General features: G+C 38.9%; 1 pseudogene; it reads left to right on the top strand.

Moving 5' to 3' along the window:
* The first annotated feature begins 299 nt into the window (after positions 1-299).
* Positions 300-18,836, top strand: part of LOC142376959 (dynein axonemal heavy chain 8-like) — a 38,548-nt pseudogene continuing 20,011 nt past the window's right edge.

The following is an 18,836-nucleotide window of genomic DNA, read 5'->3' as shown; positions in this document are numbered from 1 at the left end:
AAAGTAAGTTTAAATAATATAGAAACACAATAAAAACATTTTTTTGTAATTACCTGCTCCTTTGAATTTGAAGGAATTACTTTTAAAAATGTTTGAAACATGGATCAGATGTTGCACATCCAGCGCTTAGGAACTGAGGAGACTGTTGATGTCACTGTATGCATTTTATTTACTGAATTACAGGAAAAAGTTGATAAATCAACAACATTAGTGGCTAATAGTGTTTTCTCAGAGGGAATAAAGGGAACCGTTGAGTATTACGGCTTAAGGGGTGATTCTCCCTTCCAGACATCGTTATGATGGACACACCCAATCCAAAAGCAAACAAGTGTGTGTCTCAGGTAAGTTTCAGTTGTTTCTTTTTAGAATTAAAGCAGCCCATTTGATTCAGCTTATTCGTTGAGATACAGCTCTAGTTACGTAGAGCAAATGCACTTCTACACTATTTACGACTCTTGTCTTCCTTCAGGCCAAACATAAGCAGGCAAGAGAAGAGAGGAAAAAGCTGCTCACCCCTGCACACAAGTACATGATTGACATCCTGGCTGACCGGCTGTCTTTGGCACCAACAGAGGTGGAGGAATTTGTTTTGGATTCTCCTTCAGTAAGTTCCTCCTCAGTGTGACTCCAAACTGGTACTAATGCTATCAAAAGCAGAAATATCTCACCAACACAAATCAGAAGTCAGGTGATCAGCTGAGGTTTTGTGGGATTGATTCATAACGCGTTATTTTTGTGGCTTTTTCTTCAGTTTGGTGTGATGCTTTCTAAACGTTTCGTTCCAAGGTTATGTTTTGTTTTTGGTTGTTTTATACTTGCATCGTAATATGATGCAATGATTAATAATGTTTTTGTGTTCTTCCTTTTTTCTTGCTGACTAGCTGCTCGCTTTTGATCATTTCTTCGCCTCGGGGGGCAGCAAAACCATTTCGTTTGTGTATCAGGAGTCCGAAGTCCCAGGAATAGGTATGAAGAAATCTGGAAAGTCTTCAATTGGAAAGACTGTCCATGCTTATTTTAATTGAAATTTTTTCCGTTTGACAGCTGTTATGCCGGGTTTTATATACTAGTATTTTTTTTGAAGTAAAATAGGAAAAACGTCCTATTTTCGAAAAACTGAAATACCGATAGATGATACAATTTTAGGGAAAGTCTTCTAATCAAATTTGATTGATTATCTTGCATGATAAAGACCCAGATATTCCACACAACATTATGAACTGGAATGTTTTTTCATCTCTTACAAAACCATTTGGATTTGATTTCAGAATGTGGGCGCGTATATCCTGGACCAAGCAAAGGGGGCAAAGCAATGAGGCTGTTTTTAGCCAATTTAGCAAAAACGTGCCTCACAGGGATCTGCTGCTCCTTCACACGGACCAGAGTGGACATTCCTGTGAACCCAGAAAACATACACGAGGTAAGGTCAAAGGTGGCGTGTCTCAGTAATTGTTAAGTATTTATTCTTGTGTTATGTGTCATATCAAAAGATGTAATCACTTTATAGAAAAGCTTTTGTTTCAGCTTATTCTTTATCACAACTCTATACAAACTTGATGATTAAAGTGTTACCCTTGCTTCTGGAAACTTTATTGAACAAGACAAAAGATAAAAATGGCACAGCTACGTCTTAGCTTAGCATCTTCCTTAAACCTCCGGGTTCCCTCCCTGAGCAGCTCACCTCATGGCAGTGTGTGTAGCAACGTATTACATCACAATAATAACATTGTTACAGCTGTCACGTCCAGTTATTGTCATACAAAGAGAATCTCTAATAAAAAAGTTAATTCACTAATAAACACTGTTTATACACAAGCCATTTAGGATGGCGAAGTGATCTTTGATAATGCACAATGTTCTTAAAGTTATTCATTTGTTGGTCTTTTTAACCTAAGGATTAAAACCAAACATATTTTACTTTACTAAGGTTATGTTAGGAGTTTAATGCATTATTAGCAGTTAGCTAATGTTATGTGCTCCACAACGTTATTTGATGACTATGTTAAACTAACGCGAGCAGTAAAACCTCCACAGACAAACACCCCACCGTACAAAAAATGGCTGTTTACTGAGGAGCCTTTGATCTACGGAAACACCGTTTACAGAGTAACGACTCACCGACATGGTGTGCTGTGTTGGCTTCAAACTTGTTTCTCTCTTGAGCGTGGGAGGGGGCTTCTTATGTAAAAAGATGGCGGACTTTGATGTGGACGGTCTACTTGTTTTTATAAATGCATGCATCTCCTTGTGATTCTTCTTTTTTGTTGCCCTCCTCTTCTCTACCTTTTTCCTGGATAAGATCTGTGAAGCGCTGAGAATATATTAAGTCTAGTTGAGTGTATACATGCAGGATGGATTCGACTCCCAACTGCATTATCTGCGTATATTAGTCTGGCTTTGAGAAGTTTGATTTCATTCCCTTGGACTGACACGTTTACATTCATTTTTAGTCTGCTCTGGTTTTTCCTGTTGCCCAGATGTGAGGTGTGAGCTGCTGTGCGTTTTGGCCGCTGGTTTATAATCTGAACGTTTCTTTTTTCAACCTCTGTGGGGTCAATTCATATGAATTTACAGAGCTGATTGCTTGTTACTTTTTCAAATGAAGTGGTTTATGTTCTTTACGTGATTTACAGAAATCACGCTCTCTATATTTGTGTACTCTGCTATCTCAACCAGATGCATTATCAGGTACCAAAGTTTGGCACAGCTGATGTAATGTCAGTCAGTAGTTCGAAGCAAGAGCACATTTTCATGAGAACCCTAACATCTCAAACCAAATCATGTTTCTCCCTCACAGTTGAAATGTTTTCTGCTTCGAATTTCATTAAGTGATGGGTTGTCTTTTCTTGATGCCTTGCAGGAAATCTTTTTCTCAATGATTGATGCCAGGGATGGCCTCCTGAAAGGAATAAGGGATTCCTACGATGCACTGCTTCCAGCCCTTACTACAGGACAGAACTGGGGAGCTGTAGACAAGTCTAGACATGGAGCAAAACTTAAAAAGAACTTCTTCTATTCCTTTAAACATTTTTTGAACTCTTTAGATGGTAAGAATGTTTCACATTTATTGCCAACTGAATGTGAATAAGTTATTGGAGGGTGGCTCTTTAGAAAGATTGTAACTTTAAGCTCCATCTCTCGGGCAAATCTTACTCAACTGATTTAAAACCATCTTATGTTGAAGTACACAATAACAAGCAATACTGTAACCAAAAGATGGTTTGTAACCAGTACTGATGATTTTGTACTTTGTCTTATTTATACTTCAGATATCCAGAGGAGCAATGAGAGCGTCGTTCATCTGAAAACAGTCACAGATATTGAATTGTCTAAACTGGCCTGTCTGGATGATATGAAAGCTGCGGCTGCCAACTTTGACATGGTGCAACGGCTGGAAGAAATTCTGATGCAATGGTGCAAACAAATCGAGCAGGTTGGTAGATTTCAGAGTTTATATTTGATCCAACAACCTTAATTTGTGCTGTTAAATGCTAAAAATGAATTTGCGATGACTGTGATAGGCACAAAGCTCATTGGTTAGAGATGGTGACATCAGGCCAAGATGGATTAGATAGTTATGGAAGATTGGGAATATGATAGGATTGCTCAGACAGCAAAGCTTAATGGTGATGTTGGTGATGTATCCATTGTCATCAGGTCCTGATGGAGAGTGATTTGTTGAGGAAAGAGGATGATTCTGCCGGACCACTGAGTGAGTTAGAACACTGGAAACGAATGTCTTTACAGTACAACTCTATCATCGATCACATCAAAAGCCCAGAGTGTAAGGCGGTGGTGATGGTGCTCCATCTCAACCATTCCAAAATAATGAAGGTACTGACACAAGTGTTCAATGTACACAGAGTAATACCAAAGCTATTGAACATTTTCACTTTGTATCAGTTTTAGTGTATGTAGTTAAGGTTTGCTGCATGTAAAGAGAAATTAAAAACAGTCTGTGATACATAAATCATGACAAATGCCTGAAAATTGCAATGTAGAAGATATCGATGTTGGATAGCTTGCAATGATCATGGATTCAGTGTTCACTGCATGTAGGTGATCTTCACAGATGTATGAAAAAAATAGTTTTTGGAAATGATTATTTGTTAACACAGTACAGTATGTAGCCGTTCTGCATTAAGATGATGCTGAGTAGGCACTTTTTCATTTCACTGGAAAGTGTTGGTGTCACATCTGAGCCTAGTCCTGAATTATTTCATGTATTCTGATAAAATCCTATGCTAAGATCATTTGTGAATGACTAGATTTATTAAATCAATCAATGGATTCCTATTAACGCAGTCTTGTACCCGTGCAGGTGTGGCGGGATCTCGACACGAGGATAACATATCGTGTCAATGAGGCAAAAGACAATTTCAAATTCTTGTCAACACTTGAGAAAGTCTTACATCCTCTGTACAACAGTGACCCCGTATGTACATTTAACAGTTTGATTCTAATGAATAGTTTGTGTTTGGTAACACTGAATTAATATGTCCTTATTACATTGTTTTGTACTATCCAGGCAGCCATTATTTAGACAACTTATATACATTTTTTTTAACAAAGAATTAGTAAAAAGTTTGGAAGTTTGGCAAACTTAAGTGTAGAAATAGATGATAATTCATCTTCATTGACCCTCCTAAATCCTGAAATGTGATTTCAGGTTTCCATGACAGAAAATGTGCCGAAGGTCATCAGTGCCATTCACATGATTTACCGTGTTTCACTATATTACAATACAAGCGAAAAGATGTCTGCGCTGCTTGTCAAAGTAAGTGAAGTGTGTTCAGTTTCTGAAATATTTAAGTTGTCACCGGAAAACGTAACTTTCATGAGAAGACGCAGTGCAAGGATCCAGCTCCCTTTGTAAAACTGTAGCCACACAACTGACCACTTTTCCAGATCACAAATCAGATGGTCACAGCATGCAGATCCTACATTACTGACGATGGCAGTTGTCTTATATGGGATCAAGATGCTGAAAAACTCATCAGAAAAATGCAGGTGACTGAAGCTGATATTACTAAACATTTGGGTTATTATTACCAAGGCTTAAGATTACACATTTTGACATCAGTAGACTGTAGCTGTCATCATGTTTCTTTTATCTTTGGCAGGTCTGTACATGCTTATATCAGGAGTATCAGACCTGTTTCCAGAAAAAAAAGGTACAAGTAATGGAAGAAACTGGGAAAACATTCCTTGAGGTTTCAGAGATGCAGATTTTTTGCAAGTTTGAGAGCTTCTGCAAGCAACTTGAAAAGGTGTTGTCTTTGTTCATTCTCTTAAATCTCCATCCCACTTCTATCATAAGGCCTTGCAATGTGACGACGAATATTGTCTTTTGTAGATCAAGAAAATAATCACAGTGTTCAAGACATTTGAATCTCTTGAAAAGTCAAACATTGAAGGCATTGAGAAATCAGCCAGACAATTCCACACTGTGTCCATGAATCTGAAAAGGAAGAAGTATGACATGTTGTCCCCGAGGACGACTGAATTTGAAACTGATTTTGTGAAGTTCATGGCTCAAATGAGCCACATTGAGGTAAGTGTAATCTACAGCTTGTACCCAAATGTTGGTTCAAGCTCATTTTTTCAGGAAGCCTCAACCAGATGAAGATCTTTAGTGAAAGTTGGGAACAGGTTCATACGTGCAACATCACAGCAACACTCATTTACTCCAAACAGCCGTTGCATTCACACATGGCCACACTTAAAAGAATTACACGTTTAGGAACAGAAAGAAGGACTAGTAAGATTGTAGAATCTCTGAGGAATGAGGATCTACTGCTTGTATCGACACAGCTTGAAGCTGAAAAAAGAAAATAATATTGACGTTGTATTCTCAGAGTATCCCCACAATCTTGTCCTTTTCCACAGAGTCAGCTCCAGGCATTTATGTGTTCGTACTTCTCAAACATCATCTCATCTCAGCAAGCTCTTTGCCTGCTACAGCGGTCAGTACAATTTGCAGAATTTGGAAGTATGACATGAAGACTCTATTCTAACTGTGGCATTAAAAGGAAAAAATATAAGCAATCTATGAAATTTGTTTTGATAGTTTTCAGAAGCTGAACCTTCCCTGTCTTGCAACTCACATTTCCAACATTTTGGGTGTTATTCTTCAGCACTTTGCTTCAGAGGTGGAGTTTGTGAAAAAGGTATTCAGTTTGCTTGGGCTTAGATACCAAACAATAAACCTTATTAAACGTATTAAGCTGAAAGAAATCTTCAGATGAGTGAAACATTTTGAATTGAAAATGGAAGAAAACTGTTAATGATTTCAGTATGTTTTGTAAACTTCAATTGCAGGTCTTTGACAATCAGAAGGATGACATTCCATTATCCAGAAATATGCCACCAGTGGCTGGCAGGATTGGTTGGGTCAGACACCTCTATAAGAAGATAGAGGAGCCGATATTGTACATGAAAGTGAGACACAGTTTCTATCAGCAAAACAACTTTACAGTTATACTTCACAGTGACATTTTAACGACGATCAAATCTCCCTTCCTTTGCAGGAAAACTCGGACATCCTATGTAGTCCCGTGGGACAAGATGTGGTCAGAATGTACAATGGGACTGCAGCTATGTTGGTCGACTTTGAGCTTCTTCAACACGAAACGTGGATGGAGAAAGTTTCCAAACTAGATCACGGTTGGTTCTCTTGTTCTGATGTCATAATTTGACACTAATGGCAGAAAACAGCCCCTGTCGATTCCATTATTGCACACTGTTAAAACGAGCTTTCTCTGTTCCGTATAACAGTCTTGAACATTACCCTGCTGGTTCGCCACCCAAATACTGGAAAATTAGTCGTCAACTTTGACCCTAAAATAACCGAAGTCATTCGGGAGGCTAAGTGTTTGTTGAAAATGGGGCATAAGGTTCCAACGCAGGCTTCGCTTCTTATCAAGATGGAAAGCAAAATAAATGCCCATCACCTCAGACTAAAGGTAAACCGGGATTTACATTTTTTTTACGGGATTGTTTAACTTAAGAGAATTTGACCTGTATGCCTTTTTATAGACCATTCTGGAAGATTTTGAATCCACTTGTGAGAGCATACCCGCAGACTTCAACAGTTTGATGGCTTCAAAAATAAAAAACGTAAGCTTTTCATACCGTGTGTACGGCAGGTGGTCCGTCTTCTTTAGTGGGACATTGTTACTTGATGAATGTGAACCCTGCTGTAGGCAGTGGGAAGGGGTTTTGCCGATTTGAGAAATGTCTCGAGCAGACGTGTCCTGAAGAGCTTTTGATTGTAATTCTACATCCTTAAAATGTCCAGGTGGAATCTGCACTTCGACACGGTTCGGTGCTGCTGACCTGGTCTTCCCTCCTCCTGGACAAGTTCTTTCAAAATGTTGAAACTGCTCTGTCTGAGCTCCAAAATCTTGTAAAAAAGGTTTGTTGATGAATAAAAATTCTACTGATACTGAAAAGTATCAACATCAGGTTAAATGTCACATTGTTCAGATATGTTTGGGTTGGTGTGACAGCTCTCTTGGACAAAAGCCACGCTTCTAGATGCCACTTTCTTTTTCAGGTGCAGGATATTTGTAAGATACAAATTGATGATGTCCTCAAAGACATGTCTGAGACTGTTCTGATAGAGCTCCCAGAAGGCCGTGCATCTTTGCTGCAGCAGCTGGTTGACCACAATAAGGCATGACCATCTTATTTTTATTCTCCATATCCATTAAGGGAAGTTAAAGTGTTTTTCATCCATTACGTGAGTTTGAAACAATCATTACTTTGTCAAAGAGCAAAGGCTCGATGTCGTGGTTTGAGTAAACTTTTGAGTTTTCCAATGAACTCTGAATTCTGTTTCATTGAAACGCTCGTAGTGCAACTATTCCTCTTTTGTTTTTCAGAACCGTTGTAAGGAGTGGGCAAAGACACTGGATTACAAATGCAGTTATGTTAAAGGAGCTGTTATGGAGTTGGGTAATGTGTTAAGTGCTATTTATGAACCAAAAGGCACCAAGATTGTGGAGGAACCTGTTCAAGGTGTGTAGCACAAATGTAAATGACTTTTCTTTTCGTATAATTAGCATCTCAGCTTTTTTTATACATATATATATAAATTTCAGGGAGGAGTGTGACCTTCTCAAGAGAGAGCAAGAGGCTTTTAGAGGGTCCATTGAAAGATAAACAGATCAAGTTCGAAAAGGTATGATTGGATACCAACTGCAAAACATGTCTTTTCTATAAACTGTTGTGTGCCAACACAGGCATTAATGCCTCAAATAAAAAATCCTCATTTCAGGAGTTTAAGAAGCTTTATGAACTCTTCAGTACAAAGGTATTCGATGCACTTGTCAAAAGCACCAAGTTATCCCTGGAGATCCTTAAAAGGAGAATTTGTGGCACCAAGTGAGTATTTCTGGGTTTAAATAAGAAGAACAGTATCACAAAGAAAGGAAATAACCTCTGAAAGAGTAAAATCAATAAATGTGTATTTTAGCACTTACCAGAGGGCAAAGATTAAGCCGAAGGTGGTCCCACTGATTCAGTCTGAAGCCCAACTGGACAAACCCAATATGGTGAGTTATTTTTTTCTTTCTACTCATGGTTGGATGATTTTCATTCGCTACAATGGTTTATGGTCAGGGGAAATACATTATCTTTAATTCTTTGCCTGTCTTGTCAAGCACTACAATGTTGCTACTATGTCTGATATTTGTCCTCAGGTAATGATTCCCAATGTAGATGAGATCCAACAGGCCATAAATCAACTTATTGACTGTGTGTTGGAGGTTAGCAAGGGTGTTGCTTGGCAGAAGGAGTACAGTCAAGATGACACACAGAACAAAGGTTACTAACTGTCAGCATGCACATACATGACAGCAGACACCTGATAAAACAAGTCCGCAAATGGGGATCTCCCATAAATTGTCATTTGATCAGTTATAATTAGGATTATTTCATTTAAACTTTCATGTATTATATTAGTTTTAATATCATACATTTTTTAAGTTGTTAGATACGAGCATGCAGAAGTCTGTGAAGATGTTTCAAGTGCACTGACTTGTGTGTGTAAACAGGAGCGAGGGGCCTTGGCTGCAATTAGTTATTGTGACGACATTATCACGAGATCATGAGTTTATTCTACTTTTATCTGAGGATAACAAAACTACTTTCCATGGGATAACAAGGTCAATTGCTATAGTTTCCACCAGAAAATGACCGTATAAAGATGCAGCTTATCAGCAGTCAACAAGCAACCTAAATCCCCCAAAAAGCTGTTATCCTGCGTAAAATGTAACTTTTAACAATACAATGGCTGCACAAATACTGCTTTAAAAATGAAATCCCACAACAGACATTGTCAAAATAGCTTACTGTTTTCATCTGACAATCAGGTGTCTGATAAGTAAAACAATCATTTGAACAGGATTGGTTTTGTTCATGAAATTGTCAAGATCAACGTTTGGTTAAAACTGTGTTTAAATTAATTTATTTTCCCTTTTTTTTGTCCTATTTTCATCACAAAAGGCAACAATTTCTTCCAGAGTGTTTTTGAACACAGGGACATTAAAAAAGTTGTGGTCGATCTGAAAACTGCAATCAGCTCCCAGAAGGAACAAGCAAGTGACATTTTGAAGCATTTCGATCCTTTCAGGGTGATTTGGAATGTGGACAGGAACCTCAAAGTCCAGGTTTGTTTTCCCTAGAAGACATGTTGGCTGGTTTAATTGTCTTCATTTTTTTTTTTTTACAGGAATTTATGGGTAGCAATCCATCCCTGATTCAGATTAAATCTGAAATCCAGTACTACGACTCAGTTGAGCAAGACATTGATGCTATCAAGCCTGAGATTGTTTTTGGGTCTACTGAACTTTCAACAGGTAAGCTGTTGTTTTTTTTTTTCTTTTTTACTTCTATGCTGCCTTGCGAAAGTATTCGGTCCCTTGAACTTTTCAACCTTTTGCCACATTTCAGGCTTCACACAAAGATAGAAAATGTATTTTTTTTGTGAAGAAAACAACAAGTGGGACACAATCGTGAAGTGGAATGAAACTAATTTCAATGTGTCAAACGTTTTTAACAAATAAAAAACTGCACCGCCTTTAGCTGCAATTACAGCTGCAAGTTGCTTGGGGTATGTCTCTATCAGTTTTGCACATTGAGAGACTGAAATTCTTGCCCATTCTTCCTTGCAAAACAGCTCGAACTCAGTGAGGTTGGATGGAGAGCGTTTGTGAACAGCAGTCTTCAGCTCTTTCCACAGATTCTCGATTGGATTCAGGTCTGGACTTTGACTTGGCCATTCCAACACCTAGATACGTTTATTTGTGAACCATTCCATTGTAGATTTGGCTTTATGTTTTGGATCATTGTCTTGTTGGAAGATAAATCTCCGTCCCAGTCTCAGGTCTCTTGCAAACTCCAACAGGTTTTCTTCCAGAATGGTCCTGTATTTGGCCCCATCCATCTTCCCATCAATTTTGACCATCCTCCCTGTCCCTGCTGACAAAAAGCCGGCCCAAACCATGATGCTGCCACCACCATGTTTGACAGTGGGGATGGTGTGTTCAGGGTGATGAGCTGTGTTGCTTTTACGCCAAACATATCGTTTTGCATTGTGGCCAAACAGTTGGATTTTGGTTTCATCTGACCAGAGCACCTTCTTCCACATGTTTGGTGTGTCTCCCAGGTGGCTTGTGGCAAACTTTAAACAACACTTTTTATGGATATCTTTGTGAAATGGCTTTCTTCTTACCACTCTTCCATAAAGGCCAGATTTGTGCAGTGTACGTGTGATTGTTGTCCTATGGACAGACTCTCCCACCTCAGCTGTAGATCTCTGCAGTTCATCCAGAGTGATCATGGGCCTCTTGGCTGCATCTCTGATCAGTCTTCTCCTTGTTCCAGATGAAAGTTTGGAGGGACGGCCGGGTCTTGGTAGATTTGCAGTGGTCTGATACTCCTTTCATTTCAGTATGATTGCTTGCACAGTGCTCCTTGGGAAGCTTGGGAAATCTTTTTGTTAGGGATGGCTCGTTTGACACGGACGCTTCGGCGCTCGTTTCATCTTCGTGAAGCAAAGTGGTTCGGCACAATGTTCCGGGGCGTGTATGAAATGGCGCTAATCACGTGATTGATGACGTCCGAAGCGCCGAATGCATTGTTTGGTGGAACCACGGTTCAGAGGTCTCTCATCGTTTGAACACTTGGGCGCGCTATTCTCTATAAAAGGAGAATGAATCCCAAACTGGTTTCCCAACCAGTTCTGTTGCCCTGTCAGAATTGAATTCAATTCATTGCTCTTTTCCATGGCTTCTGGCAAGAAACGTTTTGTGGCTTGGGATCACTTCACCTTGGTTTCTCCTAATAAGGTGATACTATTGTATAGGGGTAGGCGGTATGCACGGTATCATACCTTATGCGGTATTTTTCACCAATGGTAGAGATTTTTTTGCCATACCTTATACCGCAATAGCTCATGAGTCCTGTAGATGGCAGTAATGCAAAGTTTTGAACATCCGCTTGGATATGCCGTGCGACAGTAATTGCAAGACAAGGTAACACGAGTAATTTGTTTTACCACCTGCGGGGTAACCATGCTCCGAAATATGAAACGAGTCAAAGCCGGTGTTCTGTCGATTTCTCCTACTTGTCGAGATTTGCTACTTTGTGGTTTTGCGCATGCGCCGAGCCGATTTTCTAAGTTTCGTTTTCACGCCCATAATGTTTTGCTACCCTGCGTCTCAGCTGGTGTGTAACGGTAACATCCTCAAAATCCTGATTATTTTCTCTTTTGGAAGACATGGAAAGTAATAAAACACTCATCGTATTAACAAGCAGTTTAACATGCACAAATGGGGTGTCTGAAACATGACGCATATTTGAGCATGTTGAATAAGTGGAAGGCGCCTATGAAAGTTCCGTTATCCAAGAGGCAGCGGCTTTTCTCTCACAGAGTTTATTCGAGGAAATGTACCTTTTCTTGTTTTTTAAATATAAATATAACGTATATATTTTTTATATTTCCTGTGTTTTCTGTTTTGCACAATAAATTTAATTTAATATTGCTGCAAAAATCCTGATTGAAAGTGTTTATTTGGTGCTATGGTAACCACTGAGAAACTGTTCTGTTGTAATTTATATACAAAAGTACCATACCGCGGTATATACCGTATACCGTCAGTGGCTCAAATTTTACCGGGGTATACATTTTAGGCCATACCGCCCACCCCTACTATTGTACAATATACTATTGTGTGATGTAAGATGTTTGCTAGTTTTTGTTTTTCAAGTGTAAATATAAGCTTTATTATTATTATGGGTATGCATGCTAATATAGTTCTCTTCTTAAAATAAGGGGGCAGCACATTTAAGAATCTAAGTTATGTAGGACAATACATTCATTTTGGACTTGTTTATTTAGCACATATCACAAACAAAGCGCTTGCGGCCATTATTACACAGCTGTGTCCCGTGTACCAAACGCCTCTCTGTCTGTGTTCTGACAGAAAGGTGTGTTAATTACGCAAAGTGTTTCTGAATTATTTAAAACAACTAAAGTGTACTATTATTCTTAGCTATGGATGATGTCTTTAACTAGACATCATGTAGATGGTGGGTTGACGCAGTCACTTAACTGATAGCTCAGTGATTAGCTTAGTGGCTTTTGCATCCAAAGGTTATGAGTTTGAATCCAGCATTTTACAAGTTTGCCCTGCGTTTATTTTCTTGATATGCAGAATTTTATTTTTGTAGTGTCAAGGAAGCAAAAGCTTGATTCTGTGTGGGTGGATATGATTGTTATGGATGTGCAACCATTTTCTATTGTGGAAGATAAAGGTTTCAAGGTACGGTGGCTAGTAGTTCTAGTAGAACTACTAGCCACTTTCAATGTAACACAAGCACTTGTCATATAAAATCACAATTTTCTTTCTTTTACGCTTTTTATTTTGTACATATTAAAGTATAACAAGGACAATGAGGCTGGTTGAAGCAGATGATACTTGCGGTGCACCACCAGATTCCACTGTTCTGTGTGGTTTCAAAGCCCCGAAACTTTGGTTCATTTCCTGGGACAATCAGATGAACTCTGTGGAAGCTTCATGAGGCTTCACCGGCCATCCCTACTTTTTGTATCCAAATCCGGCTTTAAACTTCTCCACAACAGTATCTCGGACCTGCCTGGTGTGTTCCTTGTTGTTCATGATGCTCTCTGCGCTTTGAACAGAACCCTGAGACTATCACAGAGCAGCTGCATTTCTACGGAGACTTGATTACACACAGGTGGATTCTGTTTATCATCATCAGTCATTTGGGACAACATTGGATCATTCAGAGATCCTCACTGAACTTCTGGAGAGAGGCCCCGTTTACACAATAGGAAGACGCAGATATTTTCCTGCGGTTTGGCCTCTCATTTACACCAAAACCCCGTTTTTATCACAGAAAACGATTATTTCTAAAACCTCCGGCCAAAGTGGAGATGTCTGATAACGCCGGTTATGTGTTGCCGTGTCAACTGGGAGAAACGGCGTTCTAGGTTCTTAAACGTCACATTATGCGCCAGAAAATGCTTAACGTCATGCGAGCGCCTTATGTTTACAGTTTGTTTGGCTACTGATCAGGATTATCATGGATGATGTTAAAGTTCTACTAATTTTTACGTTTGTGCAAACGATTCTGGCCTTATTGCATTTGCCACCCCAAACCTGCTCGCACAGTTCAAAATAGAGGAGCATCACTTTTCCGTGGCTCTCCTGCGTCCAGTATCCACTGACTGTCTATATTTCCCTCTTATTGCCTTCAGTTTTGTTGTGATATTTGCTCGCGTTACCTCCTCCTTCACATGAGGAAAGTCCTCGATTCTGAGGATTTTGATTGGCTTGCATGGCTTTATTCGCGCTTTTATGCGGGTTGATGTAAATGACAAGTTTTTTGAAAACGATGTTGTGTGCACGATGTTATTATTGAAAACGGAGGGGGGGAAATATTCGTTTCTCTAAATACCCGGCTATGTGTAACTGTGGCCTGAGTTTGCTGCACTGAAAGTAAAGGGGCCGAATAATATTGCACGCCCCACTTTTCAGTTATTTATTTGTTAAAAAAGTTTGACACATCCAATAAATTTCATTCCACTTCACGATTGTGTCCCACTTGTTGTTGATTCTTCACAAAAAAATAAAATGTTATATCTTTATGTTTGAAGCCTGAAATGTGGCAAAAGGTTGAAATGTTCAAGGGGGCCGAATACTTTCACAAGGCACTGTATCTACGGCCTGGTAAGGATCAGAGGATTTATCCATTATGATCTGTTAAACCTTAAAACTGAAGGAGGGTGTACAATCTTTTTCAGGGTAAATGCTGATTGGAAAACCCATGATATTGGTTGTACCGTCACATGTTAGCCTTTGCTAGTTTTTTTTTTTAATTTGGTGTTTTAAAGGAGTGATTCAAGCTTTACATGGGAAATTCTTTCTCTTTCCTTTTTTTAGGTTTATTAAAGAAGGCATTGATGGCTGAGACCAAAGCCTGGAAGAAACTGATCTGCAGATACTTGAAGGAGGATTACAAGAAGAAAATGATTAACATCAGTTTACACATCAACAAATACCTTGTACAAGTATCGCATTCTGTTTCTAATCTGGAAGATGTGCGTCATGCCATGGGCACCCTGTCAAAGCTTCGAGATGCTGAAATTCAGACTGATATGACATTAATTTCTATTGAGGTATGACTAGGACGGTCATTCATTTTTTTAGACATATACAGTACCTTAAGCAGAGCTCCCTCTTTGACCTTTACAGTTGCAAACATTGCAGACTGATAAGAAACATGAAATAATGTTGTTTACAGGAAGCCTTTGAAATATTGACCAAAAATGAAGCAGAAGTGACCAAAAGAGAAGCAGAAGGAGTGTACAATCTGAGGCATCTCTTCACACAACTTCAGTCTAAAGCTGTTAGTACTATCAAGACATTCAGGCTTTTTTCTTTAAATGATTTTTTTCATGATGTGTTCCTCTGTAACAAAGCTTCGATAATGAATTTTGAACTCGGATTTTCTCAGAGATCAGTGCAAGATGAGCTGGTTTGCATGCAGCCCAAGTTCAAACGAAACCTTGTGGAATGTGTTGCTGTTTTCGAGAAGGATGTTTACTCTTTTAAGGAAGAATACGACTCTGTAAGTAATCTGTGAATGACCTTGTTTCTATGGGTGTTTGGAAAAATGTAGACGTTCTTATCAGCTCATATGATCCTGCATTTCAGGAAGGCCCAATGGTTGAAGGAATTCCTCCACAAGTAGCCAGCAGGCAGCTGCAAGCCTTTCAGGTACCATTACTGCTCACTCTCACCGTTCTATATTCCAGTTAATGTTTTACGCTTAAAACATGTGAGGAAGAAGAAGAAAAGCCTTTAGCTTTATTTTGAGTGGAAGATTATCTATTTTGATAGAGACTTATAAAGACAAATTGAAAAGAAATTCAAATCAAAAGACTACAAACTACATGAAACAGCAGTACAAAAATGTGAAATTACATTTAATTTGAATTTTGGTTTTGGTTTTATAAACATGGCAGTTTTCTTCTCGTTTGCTGAATCTAATTTTATTGCCAAAAAATGTTCTTTTTACTCAGGCTAGATTTGATGAACTGTGGAGAAATTTCACCACATATACTTCTGGGGAGCAACTTCTCGGCTTACCTGTTACGGAGAATAACTTTCTACACCAGAAGAAGTTTGTTACTATCCTGACAAAGCTTTCTATCAGAGCCATCAATGAAAATTCCATTAATATTAACTAACAAAGATTGTAATATCTTTTAAGGATTTTTCCTTTTTTTTTTTTAGAAAAGAGCTTGAGCTGCTTCGGAAACTCTACGGCCTGTATGATACAGTGATGAGTAAGATCAGTGGGTACTATAAAATCCTGTGGACAGACGTGGACATTGAAAAGATCAATGCAGAACTTGTGGAATTTCAGAATAGGTGGAGTATTTCTGAGCCATTACAACCTGCTTTGTGCCAGCATTGTATTTTTGATTTCTTTTGTATTCCTGTGATAGATATATTGTTTATCATCTCTATTTGTAGGTGCCGGAAGCTGCCCAAAGCACTAAAGGACTGGCAAGCCTTCCTTGACCTAAAGAGGACCATTGATGATTTCAATGAGTCGTGCCCGCTGCTGGAATTGATGGCAAACAAATCCATGATGCGGAGACACTGGGACCGGATTGGAGACTTAACTGGACACCAATTTGAGGTGGAGTCCAAAACCTTTATGCTGAAGAACATCATGGAAGCCCCTTTGCTGAAGTACAAGGATGATATTGAGGTTCGCTGGAAGTTTGAATACATTTAATTCCACAGTTCTAGCAACAATATTTCTTCTTTTTGTATGTGTCTAACCTCCTTAGCCTGGCTTTCTTCATTCATAGGACATCTCCATATCTGCTGTAAAAGAGAAGGATATTGAGGCCAAATTGTCACAGGTAAAAGACTTGTGGTCTGGTCAGACCCTTAGTTTGATGACATTCAAGGATAGAGGAGAACTAATGCTGAAGGGGGCAGAGACAGCAGAGATTCTTACCATCCTGGAGGATAGCTTGATGGTACTGGGCTCACTGCTAAGCAACAGGTAATACAAGTTAACAACAGCTTCAGATTTACATTCCACTGATTAAATCAGTTCCTAAGGAGCCTTGAACTCCGGAACAATATAATGAAAGTCTGTTAAACTAAAGTGAATGTACGCACTTAGTTAAAGAGGAAGAAGTAGAAATAAACTTATCTTGTTCTTAACAGATTTGACATTTACCAACAGCATTTTACAACACCTTTAAAGTTTTAAGTAGCTTGTGTCCTTATCTGCTTTGTACAGGTACAGTGCATACTACAAAACAGAGATCCAGGATTGGCTCTCCAATCTTTCAACATCATCGGAAGTCATTGAACAGTGGGTTATTGTGCAAAACTTGTGGATCTACTTGGAAGCTGTGTTTGTTGGGGGTGACATCGCCAAAGACCTCCCACAGGTGCAGTTCATGCTTTCTATCCTGAGGAAAACTACACCTTAGAATGCTTCCTTAAGTAAAATTCAAACCGCCCTTTTTTTTTCTATTACAGGAGGCAAAACGCTTTCAAGATATCGACAAGTCCTGGATTAAGGTCATGCAGCGTGCTCAGAAGGTGCCAAAAGTGGTGGACTGCTGTGTGGGTGACCCAATGTTAGGGCATCACCTACCCGAGCTTCAGAAACAGCTAGAGCTCTGTCAGAAATCTCTTGCGGGGTAATTCTTTACGAACAACATTAGTCCAAATACTTTAGATTGACTCAAAAAATAAGATGTGCAGAATTAAATAGATTGTTGTTATACCAGTGCAGTGGGTGTTGATGTTACGTATTTCTAATTTAACAGTTACCTTGAGAAGAAGAGGCTCCTTTTTCCAAGATTCTTCTTTGTATCCGATCCATCTCTTTTGGAAATCCTTGGACAAGCCAGCGACTCTCATACAATTCAGGTTAGAATGAGTTTGAACATTGTTGTCACTATGAATATATGGATATACATATACCTATATATAGATATATATCATTTTTAAATTCATTTATTTATATATTCAGTTAAGTAATTAATATAAATTACAGCCATACATCTGAATGTTTGCATGATGTCTTAAAATGAAAATTCAAATAATCACTATGACCTCTTTAAGTTTTACTTGGATAACTTTCAAGTTGACATTTTATCACTTGACAAAAGTCAATTTTGATACAATTGTGTTTCAGTCTCATCTCCTTGGAGTGTTTGACAATGTCAACGAAGCAGAGTTTCATCCAACGAAATATAACAAGATTTTGGCCGTTCTCTCACAGGAAGGGGAGAAATTACCGGTATGTCGTGTGCTTTTAAAGAGTTTAACTGATTCATTTTGGTTTTCTCAACATGTAAAAATATTCCATTGTACAGCCCCAATTCCTAAAAGGTTTGACCACTGTTTAATGTATAATTAAAAACGGAATGCAGTGATTTACAAATCTCATGGATGGTCCCACTCCTTCTTTGTCCGGAGGACGCAGCGTCTGTGATTTCTAAAAAGAATTTTAAATTTTGATTTGTCTAATGACAAAACAATTCTACACTTTTCCTCAGTTCACTCTAAATGAACCATGGTCCAGAGAAGATGGCAGCGTTTCTGGATGGCATTCACATAGGTTTCTTCTTTGCATGATAGAGCTTCTTACTTGCATTTGTGCATGGCAAGGCAAGCTGTTCTCACAGACAGTGGTTTCTGGAAGTGTTCCTGAGCACATGTAGTGATTTCCATGACAAAATTATTGTAAAAAGTTTGTAATACAGAGCTGCCTGAGGGCCCAACGACGACAGAGATTCTACATAGATAGATTCTATCAATCTTTGAATGATATTTTGTACTGTAGACCAGTACAAGCTCTGCAGTTGCCTGATAACGAGCTGATCATTTCAATCAGGTGTGTTGGAGCAGGAAACCTTTAAAACATGCGGGGCAGTGGTCCCCGAGGACCAGGTTTGAAAAACACTGCAGTAGACAATGAAATATTGTGTTACTTTGAGGAACAGTGTTCTGAAATTGCTCCAACATTTGTTGACATAGTTTTTTTGCAGGTTGCTGAGCCCCTGCTCCCTGCTACTTTAAGGGGCTTTTCCAATACCCAGTCATATCCAGCTGCTACACGTTCCTCCAGCTGTTTCCTTTTAGTAGCACTTGCTTTTCCAGCCTATTGCAGATCCCTTCCCAACTTATTTGAGACATTTTGCTACCATCAAGTTCAAAATATTTCATTAAACAGTAAAATGTCTCACTTTCAACATTTTA

This window comes from Odontesthes bonariensis, chromosome 3 (assembly GCF_027942865.1).
Source record: "Odontesthes bonariensis isolate fOdoBon6 chromosome 3, fOdoBon6.hap1, whole genome shotgun sequence".
NCBI classification, from domain to species: Eukaryota; Metazoa; Chordata; class Actinopteri; order Atheriniformes; family Atherinopsidae; genus Odontesthes; species Odontesthes bonariensis.
Note: the sequence above shows the minus strand (reverse complement) of the source record. Positions and strands in the feature narration are given on the sequence as shown.